At 33.4% G+C, this 15,482-nt stretch overlaps 1 protein-coding gene across 1 annotated transcript in view; it reads right to left on the bottom strand.

Moving 5' to 3' along the window:
- The window catches only part of LOC106103463, a 55,993-nt gene that overhangs the window by 34,460 nt on the left and 6,051 nt on the right, over positions 1-15,482 (bottom strand). The gene's annotated exons all lie outside the window — the stretch shown is intronic.

Genomic DNA, 15,482 nt, shown 5'->3' with positions numbered 1-15,482 from the left:
TTTTTTATTCTCTTTTATTCGTGCCTACGGGATTGCGGCTTCGACCACTACGCTACGGGGTGTTTGTACAACACTAGGAAATCGAAAAAGAGCGCTTTTTTACAATCACATGCCAGTTTTAGAGGGGGCCTGTTCAACGGCAGCTGGCGACGTCGATTATTTAGCACGCGAACCCTTTCGCACCTTGCACGCCTACTACTAGCCCGATACTGCCTTTCAACCACTCACCACTGACAACATGGTAATATTAATGTACTATTTACTTTAGAGATACAACGTTAAATAAAATGCAATCACAAACTTTTACCATCATAATATGATGGTTTACATCCTATAACATAAACTAAATAAACCAACTCGACCTCTTTAAGCGAAAATTATGCAAAAGCTGTATGATCTTTAATTGATTGTAAATAAATAGTAAGTAAATAATAACTATACCTATTAGAAGAAACACTTACTGTTAATACAAAGTTAACCTGACGATATTTCAACTTAAAGTCCAACAGTGTCTAAACCTGAATGTAACTCAACAGTCGACTTCAACACATACATATTATATGTTAATACTCGTATTGTCATCAAACACAAATATATGAATGCATTGCAGATATTAGTTCAATAGCCAAATGGAAACTATTCCTGTCGTGGCGCCGCTTTGATCTGTATTAGCAGATGTTGTGTGTCCCACAACGCACATGACACTGCGGCGAATCAAAGACCACTGTAATACGTGGAAATGCAATCAAACTAACATCGACTGTGACACTTAGTTGGAATTATATTATAGACTAGCTGTTGATCGCGACTTTGTCCGCGTAAAATAAAAAAAAAAATATTGCCCATGTTACTCACTGATAACATGAGTCACTTCAAAACATGCAAAAATACAAATGTTTCCTCTTTATAATATTAGTATAAATGAATGTTATTAGTACTTCGATATATAATCTTGATTTTATTGTACATAAGAGGCAGAAAGAAGCTTTAAAACGAAAACACAAGTTAACTCTCGAGTTTATTTTGAGAAAATGATCCTTAGTATTAATCAAATTACAATCAAACGAAGAGTCACGAAGATATCAGGTTTTAAAAGTAACCCTCTTAAGCTAAGTATACTTAGCACAAGAACACGGATACAAGAGAAATGTGAACTTCTCGTTAAGAGAATAAAAGTCATTAGGCACATAATACTCGTTTGTAATTAGGCTTGTTCTATAATATCACCGTTATAATTGAACCAATTATAAGTAAAATATTAAGTACTGTTAAAAATATTTTAATCGATTCGGAAATCGTCAAGCTCAAACGACGCATGACGAATAAGGAAATGTGATCGTTAAGTCGTGAGTCAGTCGGATAATTTCATGGAAGCCATGTCTTGAGAATCGGTCAGTCTGGTCTGGTATAAGCTGTGCTCACCCTTACGCGCTTGTCGCATTGACTAATAAACTGCGGCTTTATCCTTAAAGATATCGCAAAACCTTTCATATCGTTGAAAATTTTCATCGCATTATTAATTAATCGAAACAAAACTATGAATGTATAACGTAAGCAATATTCAATGAAGAATCTAAAAAATCTTTTTTTGATTTGTAATTGATCTATGAGCAAGTTGCTTTGAACATGAAAATCTAGATAATATCAAATCGTATCATAACAGAATTAACATAAACTAATGTCAAATACATAACATCACGACAAAATTTATATAAAAATTCTAAAGCACCAATTTAAATGTAAATCGTCACATAAAATTCTCAATTCAATCATCAAAGCGATTCGCGAACATTGTAAACGATCACAAAGGTGTCAGTACTCACATTAATGATGTGTTCCATGTACGATGGCGCACGAATTCGCAACGTGTGTATAAATAAAGGGTGTGTTTAGCGACAGGTAATACTGGGCGTTCGGTGATCGATCTCGCTTCCTGTGATCGCGGCCGGCCATTGTAATACACGGAATAGTTTGGCGCCTCGCCAGCGCAGACCGGCCGACATGATGATTGTTTTCTAGATCTCCCAACACCGTAAACCAATTGGAATATTGTTTTATCGATTTACGAATAATTAAAATTTTGCTTACTTGTAATCTATTATTTTTTTATAGATATTAAATCATACATTAGCAAATTTGATAATTTATTTCATCTGTTGACGTCACTATAATTTTAAATCTACTACATCATTATTATTCGACACTATATTAATGTTACGTAAATTCGTACATAGAGGCGCATCAAATATTACATAAAAATTATTTTAATATTCGATCGTTTGAAAATTTTACGACATCCTGAGGTAGTAAAATCAAGAGATGCATGGGACATGGTTCAAAAGAACCCTCCTTTGAATACATTTAAGTTAAGTGAACAAATCCCCTTTAAGTTGCGAAGTCATCCTGAGTACAACAAGGATAAATTGTACATCAGTTTGAGGAAGCAATAAAGATGATATTTGAAGTACATTTTAAATTGCTCTACTTAAATTAAATACGTAACCAACATTAATGATACCTCCGTATGTACCTTGCAAAGCTTGTCGCGATGTCAAAGTTACAAAAAAAGCAAATACAACAAAGGTTATAAATCCTCAAAGAGTCTACATTGTATGAAATTTCTCTTTATGATCACCAGTTTTTTCACGATCGTTAAAATATAATTCTTATACTTTTTCTTTTCTGCTTTGACATCGTTTTGAATAACAAGTTCAAGATATAATATTTTTTTTCTATTAGTAATTTATAAATTGAAAATGGGAGAATTTAGTTATGATTACAAATAGTAAAAGAATACATTTTTCCTCATTGTTAAGAACAATGTATGAACATCTCACAATCTAGTTTAGCATAATAAAACGCGTTTAAATTCACAAAAGAATAAACAATACGATATGGAACGAACGTGTGTTCCATATTACACAAACCAATTTACATATGGCCTTGTACCACAAATCAATAAGTGTGACTTGAAATGTCACAGCACAGAATTATACAAGTCCGTATTCAACTAAGCATTCAGTCAATTGATACTTTGGCAAGGAATAATAAACAAGGCCCTGTGAATCGTTTGACGGGCGGCGGACCAACAGTGGCCTTTATCGGCCGACCCCGACCCATATCAACCTCCCCTCGCATGAATAAATAAAAGCTCAATTTGTTGCTCACGCGTTTAGCCGAAGCGACGCAACGCATCGACGTAAATGTCCTCCGTTCTAAAATCAACTTCTTCGAATCCCTATCCACTTCCCTAACATTCATGAGATGTTTTTTTGGTTACTATTTATTTATTCTTTTATACATAAAGATTTATCATAACTAACTATACTATTGGGTAGAAAATTAATAATGATTCGTTTATTGGACGATAGTAGACAATTGATTCTATGATTAAATTACAGATCCCCTAGGGTCAAGTTAATATGTCCCGTTAAATGTTTTGTTCCATTGCGTAGTCCCTTAATTTATACAAGCTGTTGGCTATAAATATTATTAAACGCACGAATACACTATCTATTATTTTTAGGTTTTCCAGAAATATGTAAAATGTGTTTTGATTAAATAAAGACAAACCCTATCGATTGTGTTTCACCCGGCGAGTTTATATGTATTTAAAATGATCGTTCTGTCAACGAGTTATGTTAAATCCAATCGCGCACAAAAGCTGGCCGCTCTTGTTCGGGGTCCTTTATTGAATTGAGTGGGGACAGCATTGCCTTTATTATGAATGCTGTTTAATATTTAGTAGGAAATTACGTTCCGTATAAACAGGTCATTCGCTTTTTCTTCATGATTTCTTTATCAAATCTCTTTCAAGATGGGAATGCATATGAATAAATTTTCTACATTCTTGTATTAATAATCATGTGTGTTTATGCTCTTTTGTTTTATAAAGAGAGGTATTTAATCAGAAAATATTGTATATAGGTGACAAATATAGCATTAAAACATCTCATATCAAGACAAATAAATCTTATTTTTTATTCACAGCGTACACTCTGTTATCATATTTCATTCGTATCTATAGTACAGTTTATTTAGAAGCTGTGTTTATACGAAGCAGAGAAATACTTTTCCTCCATTACACGGCTGTCTGACATTGTTACAATAAAGAAGTAGCTCCCATTTCCTCGCAAACAGTAAGCCAGTGCGAGAAGCGGAAACACGATCTGGAGATTTTATTTGCTACGTATGCGTCGGCAAAAAAGATCGCGATCGTAAAATACAATGCCACAAATACATTTCGCTTGACACAAAAATTTCTCATCATTTTATATTTCTTTTATTGTTGAACGTTAAGCGTTTATTTATTGCCTATACAAGTTTTTTTACTAACACACAGCTGTACAATGCTTCATTTGAAGACGATAAAAAGTACACAAAAATTTAACAGTAAATTCATCGTAAATTTACAATAAGAACTGCTAAAAAAGTAACTTTTATGAATAGTAAAAGGCAACATGACAAACTCATTTAGTTTTACATCTGCTCACACTTTGACAGAAAAACAGAATTTCAGATTTCTTAACGGATGCTTATAGGTTAAGCATCGATACAGACACGACCACGATAAAGACAGAACCTTTCGTTCTTTCTTAACTAACAAATTAACAGAATAACACTGCAAAATACAAATAGCACGACTAAAAATCGATTAAGTGCGGCTGAACACCGCGTGCGCACAACTAGGGTTTACTACGTCGTAACAACATATACGATACTTAGAAACTCGAGTACGTTGGCTCAGCACAAATATATCATTTGTTTGCGGCGGGATTACTCGGCCCGCTACCTAGAGTGACTCATTAAGGGAAACCCTTTCGTGACTCGATTCGTTATCGCGTCGCGACATCGAAAATAGTCCGTCCGTTTATATTGTTATTTTCACTCATGCGAAAAGCCGGCTATTTTGTATAATGAACGCGTTTCGACGCATTACGTTTCTAGCTGTTGGAACTCTTTCCAAATTACATTTAAACATAATTAATTACATTATTTTAAGTGAGTTTTATTGAATTAATGTTGCACCGATTAATAGCTGGCACATAAAACGTATACATAAATTTCAACTACATGGTCTATTATCTCAAAAATTAAAAAAAAAACAAAGATTTCTATTTGTTATCCAATCCTTTACAAAATGGAATAGATTAACTCTGACAATATAATCTACATCGTCGACTCACCTTGAGAACAAGTTGCATTAATCAAAACAAACAATGTTACAGTTCGACCTTGCTTCATTTAGCTAAAAGGTAATCTTAGTTATGAACAATGTCAATTGTATTTCTTTTATTGAGTTTAATTAATATTTCGTTATTGACGCAGCACGCGGAGGTTTTTAAAATCAAGTCTCGTTATAAATTTCATGGATAATTAAATAATCAAATTTATGCACCATATATACTATTTACTATATTAAATATTACGGTAATGACAATAACATCTAGTCAATATCATTTAGTTAATATTAAGTGGTATACTTGTAAACTCCCGAAGTAATATAGTCGTAAACTTTTCAATAAACAATATGATCTCTTATTTAAATTACCAACACGATGTTTTCATAAACATGGTCGCGGCCTCAATCACACCGTTAGTTAAGCGTTGCCGTGTTTACTTACAATGTGTAACAATATTATTGTACGTGGCAACGAGCGTATACCTCGTAAGTTCCACTGCAAGAGACCGGCTGCCAGTCAGTAAACAGCGGAACGTGTGAACCATTAGCGCCGTATTTTAAATGAATCTATTTTTAATGGTTCATGTTTGTTCAGGTTCTACACTTCGTTACGTATAAGTGTGATGGAATCGGATTTACAAACATAGACTTAGTGGAATCCCGAAGTTATTAAAGAATCAATATTAGGTGATAACGTTAAATGTACAGTTTCCTATAGAACTCAAATTAAAAGACGTAAGAAAGCCAATGTCTGTGGTAATTTTTACAGACATTGTCATGAATGTTGCAGTTGCTAATGTCAAAGAATAAAAAACTCGAGTGAAAATAGAATGGCCACACAAGTCGCATTAGTGATAAGGGATGGATAATGCGCGAGAGAAAAGTAAGGTTTTCAAGTGGTTAAAGTAACATTGGCTCCAATATAATAGACCTACCGCAAGCGTACATTGAAAAATATGATGAGGACTAATAGCGTTTTATAACAATCAATGCTAGAGATAGAAAAATAAATGCAAATTTCTAATTTAAAAAACAGTAATAGACGCTAACTTTTACATTTTAGTTAACATCGTTTACACTTGCATGGTTTTATTAGGGATATCGATTATCTGTAGGTACTAACGGTTTTATACTTCAACTAGGTTTGCCCTTGGTTTTACCCGACTGTTAGCGGACGTAAGTCGATACAACATCCTGTCCGGCTGCAATTTTATAGTTTCCCAGGTGCCTTCTAATAACTGTAGTGATTAAAAGTGGTTAAAAAATGATGACCTATGATACCTTTGTTAAAAACTACCATACCATGCACAATTTCTATTTTCCATGTTTTTGGTCGGTTGCATTTAGAATGGTTTTTTTCTATCATTAATTTTACAACGTTACGTTACTGACTGAGATGACGTATGATAGAAACATTCGGAGGACTAAAACCTTTTGCGCCGACTCTACAGGAGTAGGATATGGAGGAGGATGATGATGTTACGAAACTAACAATCAGGTTTTCTCGTATGAATTCTTGTGTAAACAAAACGTCCCGACACTAAATCTACAAAATCCCGAAACTTTATTAACAACCACCATTAAATGTAGTTTTTTTTATGTTTAAAGTCAGCGCTTGACCACGTTAATAGTTAATAAACATTGTTTCACTTAAAAGTGTCTTTCTAAATAGAGGTATTTTGATATGCCCAAAAGGACCATGAGGCCACAAAACCATTGCTTATTTATAGTTGGGGAATGATTGGAAATATCCGCATAAAAAGTTGCTATTTGACAGTCGCCATATTTAGACTACGTATATTAAGCATTCTGATTTCAATTTAAGATAAATGTTTTAATCAGATTGCGGTTTTTTGAACGTTTGAATTTTAAACATCGCTATCTTGACCGCAATTCGATTTCGGTGTCGTAATAACTGTGACGTCAGCTATGATGTACTAATACCAATAATAAAATGCAAACCCAGATGTCCAATCTGACTTTAATTGATCATTAATCAACATCGAACTACATTAAACGGGGTCAGTTTCTAAACCAAAATTTTTCAATAAAACAAAACGGCCTTCGCGATACGATAAATGTTTGGCCTTCCTATAAATTATTTATTAAATTATAATGTTTTCATTGCCCCACGTGGAGCCTGTTTCAATTGAATTCAATATTGCAAAACCTTAAAGAAAGGATCAATATTTTTTACATTTAATACTTTTAGGAGTTTTCTGACTACATTTCCTTTGTAAAAATAATTAAGACGCTCTTTGGATGTTATCATGAGAGTCTACTTATCAGTAAGTGAGTTTGGATTTAAATCTATTAGACTTATAAAAGTAAGTTGATATTAAATATACGTTTAACAAACATTATTGCAAAATAAGGAAGATAAGAGGTTAATACCACAGCAAAGTAATCTCAAGCTTTCACCACATTTCGACGAATAATTTACGTGCACGTCATAGAAACGATTACTAAATTACATAAGATTTTGCTGAAGTAAATTAGATTTGATCTCCAACACGTTACGACACAAGCAACAGGAAATTAGTTTAGCGCCCACGACACTCGTGTTGTGAACGAGTTATTGAGTTTTTGGCCTTCGAACTACATCAGAATATTAATTTAATATTAAAATCACTAACGTTACATATCTTACAGTTGACCCGGTTTAAATTACCTTTTGGTAATGAACAAACCTGTACAGAAATATGACTTGATTTGTAATTTTCAGCTATTGCACAACTTTGCAGATAAATTCCACTTTCTCTTTTTTGTTGCCTATTTTTAAATAGAGCGTGATGGACGTCAATGTGTAATGTTCTTTGACATTTTTAAATTAAATTAAAACTAAACCAACATACATATCGATAGTGATCTATAGTAATCGTTTCATTGTTCGAAACAAAATGTCAACTATCAAATTAAGCGACAGCCAAACGAGTAATCGTTCACAATCTCAACCAAGGTTAACCACAATTTTTAAGTATGCGGACCAGGCGTAATGACTAGATACATTTAAGGAATCGTGATAAATCACAATGACTTTAGATATTTTAAAAGCATCATTATTAATGTATGAATATTGAATAAACTAAATCATTGTCTTACAATATTTCTAACCAACTACAAGTAACTGGCAGTAACTCAGGCAACCAATTGGAGCATTTTGTTAAGGGTTTTTTTTATTTAGTCCATGACTGTTTTTTACTGTTCTGATAGGAAAATATATAGATAATCACTAGACATATTTTCTTAGTATTGATGTGATTCATTTTTCAATTTACCCCTACCACTACATACGCCCTAACCCTTAAGTCATACCACCGAAGCACCTTCGGCTATTGTTGGGCTTCCCAACCACACTATCAACACTTCATACAAATAATTCGATATGTTTTTGGTTGGTTAGTAAATGAGTCGTGAAAATGTATATTTATTTTAGTTAACTTCGCGGCCTATACAAGTGTCAGGCAGCAATAGAACGAGGCAGGTGAACGGCCGCAGTGGCGCGGTAACTACGTAGCCTTCGCCGATTTGCGAATGACCATGTAAAACCTAACGATACAACTTATCGACAACTGCACAAACAAGGTCGGCCTTATACAAACATGATTAATATGGATAATATTCATATTTTAGTTCCAACTGCTTTTCCATCTGCAAGCAAGATTAGATTACGTTTTTAAGAGACATTAATTCATGATAGTAATTCCCATTATTCTTTAAGACTCATGCGACGACTAAACGACGATTTATTAACAGTATTCGTATAGCAACTATACACCAAGGGCGATTGGTTCATTAATACTCTTTTTACCATCAGAATCAGAATTTTTATAATCTTTGCATTCGTAAATCACAAGTCACAGAATCCATCCACATCCTTCTCACGCCAAAATATACAAACAAGATGCCTTATACATCATAACAAAAACGACAGCCACTAGTTTTTAATCACAAGCATCGTTGACGGGCTTCAACCTCTTTATAAAAATTAATCTCTTACTAATTATACACATAAAGCATCATCTTAACTGAGTAAACAATTTTTTGCCTGACGCAATATGTCAGGATATAAAATAACATTAATCACAATTATTAAGGAGCTTTAATCTAATACGAACGCAAGGTTAAACATCATTCAGACCTTAATTATACAATCATTCCATCTGTTTATTAGGAAAAAATGTCTGCTAGATTTTCAACGACAAATTAATACGCAGGATAACGGCGTCTTCGAAGTTCGTAAAGTTCACTATATACCATGTATCATGTCTACAATATTAATTTAAACTATTTCATACAAGGATTACTAAATCATAAATCCTCTGCATAACCAACACAGAACAATTTGTCTTCATTAAAGCAGTGCATTAGTTCATTCTTCGTCATGTTTTATAAGTTATTTCCACATCAATGATCCTCTGTAGTTTAGAGCTTATATAAAAGGCTTACTTATTACTGTTGTCCTGGTAATTCATTTTTTACACTTGAAACTTGTTATCTATTTTTGGATATTCGACATAACACCCATTTTATACTTCTTTTAATAAAAAAATATGCATTTATAGTATCATATTCACATGATTCGATGCAAAAAATGTTGATCCACTACTTTTTAACGCTATCGCTATAAGATCTGAATTTACAAAAGTATTCTGAATACATTGAAACCATTTATGAGTTAAATGGATAAAAAGGTAAACAAAATGTTGCCTAGACAAGTTAACTAAGCACCTGCTATACAGTTAAACGGGGCATCGCTAACCGTTTTCGAGCGGAATATACCTGGATCCTACAACTTTACTGACCACTTTATATTCCAACTTTGTTAAACAAATGAACTATTTTGTACTACTGACATAGATATTTTTATTCTTATTTTAAGACATAAATAAACCGACTCAAATAAAATCGCATTTTAAATTGATTAAAATTTTGTGCGACATTATCAAAAACGAATTAAAGACGGGTAAACTAGTTGGTGCCGTAACCGGAAAGTCATACGTGAGTTAAGCCATCTTTAATTCGTTTTTAACATCGCATAAGCAATACAAACGTTTGTTCACTATTATCACTAACATGCGAATGAGATGTAAATGCATTGTTATGCATGAGCAATAAGACGGCATGCGTCGTTTAGTTTAAAATTCAAATTTAATAGCCAAGTCTGTGTATCTGATTTTAAAAGTTCAAGTAAACTTAGTTTGAAAAAATCAGTCGAGCTCTCTTGGTTTACACATTAGTAGTACTTATTACAATTTAATCTAGGTATGTGACAACGATAAGGGAACGACGATAATGTTAAAAAACCGATAGATATTTATCTCGTAAAAATTGTTAAAAACACTACAAATTGATTCAAGAAAAATTATTCGTTTGATCTTATTCAAGCAGACACGGTCCTTGAAGAGGATTTAAAGATATACATATCTACATTGTCTGATTGTAGCCAGACGACATTTTACAGCTATTGTAGTCTAGCATATAATACGATAAATGCTGAGTCACATACAATAATTTGCCTCGCCTTCGTAAAAACGTGCATTTGCTACATAAGACGTAAATGACTTTACTTATGCAAAAATAATAAAACACATAATTTAAGATAGCAATTAAGGGTGAGACTGATACATAGAATTGAGAGAAGTAGAAACATAACTGACATATGATCTTTAATACATGATACAATTCTAAAAGTCAGCTAAAACCTAAAAGATTTGACCCGAAACCACCTATTCAGTTGGCTGTAACTCTACTACTTCATGCCTCGCGTAATGTAATAAAAGTGCAGCATAGCAACATGATACATTCACATGTTTGGTTGCCGCAAAAATTATCGCAATCAAGTTCTTGAGGTTTGCGCAAAAGTTTTTGTGAGGTTGGCAACCTTGAGTGTTCCCGAGCAACTGTGGGAACGGCGGGCGCGGGACTCGTCTGGAGCCCATGTGAGCGAAGCAGACGTGCTACATCCGCCCGAAAGCGCATGTAGGAACACCAAGTGGTCGGCTTTTATAAGAATCTTATTAGTTTCTATGCCGTATCTATTACTGTTGGTAAATGTGTAATGTAACTAGTAACATGAAAATATTGCAAGTACATATTCATGTTTTTATTTGATAACGGAAAAATTATTGAATAATAATTTAAATTTACGCATTAAAATTGCGGTAAAATTACTAGAATAAAGTATATTATTGTTAAGCACTATGTTTTAGATTTTTGGTCAATGGCTAGTTTCAAAACGTAGTTCGATAATTGATAGTGGAAAGTACAATACTTACTTTAATGTTAACCTGTCAAAATTAAAGAAATACAATTTAGAGTCATTTAAAAACGAGTTAACCAAATCAACGACAGGATTATCAAAGTTTTCGCAGTTGTGGTCGCCCCAGCTGTACGCAACTTGACGTCGCGATTTAAGTGTTTATTTATCAGCCTTTGTTATAATCAAAAGATTAACGATAGCGTCGCACGCACTTACAAACAACTGCTGCTGGCTTTTTTTACATAATGTCTTTGTAATTCGCTATAAACAACTCTGTTGGCCTTGGGATTTTTCTTTAACTAAACATATATTCAATAGCTAAGTATCCAAAGAAACTGTACAAGTATTCCTTGTTCTCTCCCAATAATTTATGTGAGACAGAAAATATCTAAATCTATCTTACTTTTTACTATTATTATAAATGAGAAAGTTTAGATGGATGGATGGATTTTCGTTAGAGTTTGTAGCTTAAACGGCTGAACGGATCACATATATGCTACTCACTTTTGTTTTTAATTCCACGTAGACGGAGTTGGGGGCGAAAGCTTATATTAACGATCTATGCAGTTTTTTTTTATTTAAGCCTGGTTACTTTATGTCTTAAAAGAGACCAATTAGGAACAATGATGTCAATTAAATATCTAAAAACTTATTCTTCGGGAACTATTTAACTGTTTGTTGTATTTGGAGCGATTGTTGTGTGTATGAGTGCGTGTGTCGATCATTAATCAAGTTTATTGTACATTGGCATTCATTTGTGGATCAATTGCTCGAATAAAATGCCGCGGCCGACTTTGTTATTCGTCTCTAATGCTGTGCACGTTCCTTCATCGGCCGTTTCGGAACTTCTTCAACGCTGTTACAAAATTAGTGGATACAAACGGCCTTTTTCCTTACATTTATTAGAAGAAACAACAAATGCTTTTTATAATATATTTTAATCTATATCAAGTTACGATATATATTTGTCGTAATACTCAAAATTTACTTTGTTTTCATGGATTTATCACATTTAATCTTATCTTTAAATCAGGGTTAAGGCAGCATATCTAAACTAGTGAATAACAAAGTACAGTCATGTCTTACATCTGTATAGTACTTGTTTTTTGTTGCGTCATCTGTGTACACACATATGTTAATAGTTAACTCATGTTAATTCCAATAAAAACTCGCCTCACAGAAAATCATTTTTTACACCATCACAACTTTACAATTAACAAACATAAATCATTTTGCATGACTTAAATTCATTTAACGACAGTATTAGTATTTATATATTTAAATGTCATGTGAGAAAAAAACTTTCACAGTATTCATTTGATAAATTTGGACCGTTTACACTGGCTTTAACATTGGTTATCTATACTAATATTATAAAGAGGAAAGATTTTTTTCGTATGTATTGAAATAACTCACTACTAGGCTACATTCAATAATTATTTCATGAATAAAAAGCAATGTTATCAGTAACAAAGGCAGTATGTTTAATAATTTTTTAATTTAACGCGGACGAAGCCGCGAGCAAAGCTATTAACAATATTTTCACCAAAACAGCACTGCTGATAATAATGATAAACTTTAGTTAACTGCGCAGCAATTCATATTTAAGGATATCCGATCACATTATTACGCAGACGTGAAATGCCTATCTTTAAAAATCCAAACATTCTGTACAGACATACAAAAGGAAACTTACAATAAATGATCTATAGTGGTACTCGTAAGAACGTTTATGCGTGTTAAGGATTACAACCACGGGTTCCCCCTCTTAGAAGGTTAACTCACACTTCGGCGGTAATAAATTATAGTAACTGTAGGGGCCATATTAAAGAACACAAGTGTATAAATTGCCGGACTCAGAAACTTTTAACTATTAAACGTCTAATTATGATAATTCTATGTACTGGAAGGACGAAGGATTATGAAATTACAATAAAATAGATAAATCCTAGTTTAAAAAAAACAAGACACAAAATGTTTTCATTCAGAGTGACCTTAAATATTTATTTCAGCAATTCAAGTGAATGGGCTTTGTCAGAGTCTACAATATATAGTAAGACAGTTAATTTTCTTATTCATACGAGATCCTTCAAAATAAAGCGTTGTTTTCGCTGAGCTTCAGCAACGCCTTTTAATACTAAAACGAGAATAACATGCGTTTAAAAATGTTCCCGGATGAAAAAACGAATACCACTGAAAAGAGAGAAAAACGAAATCTCCGACTTAACAGGTACAAAATGAAAGGAGAAACGGTAACCGTCCAGATTACATTCGAAACGTTGGTCGTTAAAAAAGAAAAATTTTCTTTTCATACCAGTCACATTCCCCCAATATCTCCCATAGTCTTGATATGCAAAAGCAATGTGGCACGGATAATTGTTATTTGGGGGAAATGAGGCCTTTGAAGTAACAGCCGGCGACAATTTCGCTAAGCAAATTTTCAATTAACAAAAGACAAGCTGTGGCGATGTAAACGCGACTCGTAGCGAGTTGATTTGCCGGCGAGACTTACCACCCGGTGTGGGCGGTGTGTGCCTCATTTAATGGAGCAATAAAAAATCTTCGACTGCGCTTACGTAATCCATATTATTTCCGCATCGGGACGGCGTCGGAGGTCAACGCGCGTGTGATTTTATCTTTCGACGGTAAACTTGTTATTTCTAAATATTTAAACAATATCTACACTTAATGTTAATTTATTTTTCCTTTAATACGATTAGAACTGAAGAAATCTTGTCAGTATAATCTTTGGTAGTATAAATTATGTTTGCTTTTAAAATTTGTTTGCTTTATGTCTGTTACGTAGTAAATTATATTTTGATAGCGTTTACATTAAAACAAGAGTGTAACAAACTTGCGATGCATAATTTTATTTATCGTGAATTTTTAATAACTACGTTATCACACAGAAATACATACTAACCACCCATTTTAAACATTTACAGCAGAATATTAACACTACATGAAAATAAGGTAAATTAAATTCCACCTTTAAACATTCAATCATAAACAACAAAACGCAGAGATGTGGACAAATTTTTAAATTGGCAAAAGATTTAAGAGCGACGACTCGAGATTTTACGTTCAAAAAGCAACAAAACAACAAAGGAAACGTTTAAGAATTTAATCGTCGCTCGAAACCCGACTCGCGTCGGCTCACTGATTAAACTTGATTAAAGAGACAAGAGCCACTGTAACGTTAACGTAGTCGTAGTAACATTAAAACGAAAACAAATTCAAGATTCGCAAGAGGTAAAATTTATTGCGACTGTAAATTTATGCAAACTTACCGCGAACTCGAAAATAGAAAAACTAAAATTGCGCTCGAGATGCAAAGGAGGAAAAGAGTGCTAAACAAATTTCGCTATAAACTTAAAGAATTACCTCCGGCGACTTCTTTTGTTTTATATCGGATATTGTATTTCACAATCGCCATTCATCATTCCCGACCGACAATAAATCTCAAATTAGAGACATTGTAAAGTTTTACGGACTCCCGGCCACAGGTAGAGCTCATATTTCTCTTTAGTTAAATAACTTTGCAAAACAAAAGACACGCAATATTCTTCAAAGTTGTGTGTCTGGAAAGACCTAAGAACTTTTATTAAATTCACGTTCATTCGGGGTTGTTTTATCCAAACATTTTTAGGTTTCTACTTCATGCGATATAAAATAATTGATTAAATTATTAGAATTCAAAAATCTCCGAATAGAATTAAATTTAAACACAAAGTGCGAATACAAATTCGTCAATCATCTCTTAAAATCTAGATTAGCATTATTGTATGTTAAGTTTGCACAAATGCAAAAAATGGGTTGTCACGACCTTACCGTAACGAGACAAAGGAACTCATAAATTCAAACATCAACCCTAAATATTAAAACGTGCATTTTAAAGGATTTCGCACCGCGGGTGGCGTCGGCATACAACGAAGCTAGGCGCGCAATCTATTGTGACGCTTGTAAAGAAAGTCGGAACGAATCGTAAATCGGATCACTGCGCCATTCGACCGCCCATCCCATCGGTAGAAACAATCC

The sequence above is a fragment of the Papilio polytes genome, unplaced genomic scaffold, assembly GCF_000836215.1.
Source record: "Papilio polytes unplaced genomic scaffold, Ppol_1.0 DF823731.1, whole genome shotgun sequence".
In the NCBI taxonomy this organism is placed as follows: Eukaryota; Metazoa; Arthropoda; class Insecta; order Lepidoptera; family Papilionidae; genus Papilio; species Papilio polytes.
The sequence above is the reverse complement of the archived record's forward strand: the minus strand, read 5'-3'. Positions and strand labels throughout refer to the sequence as shown.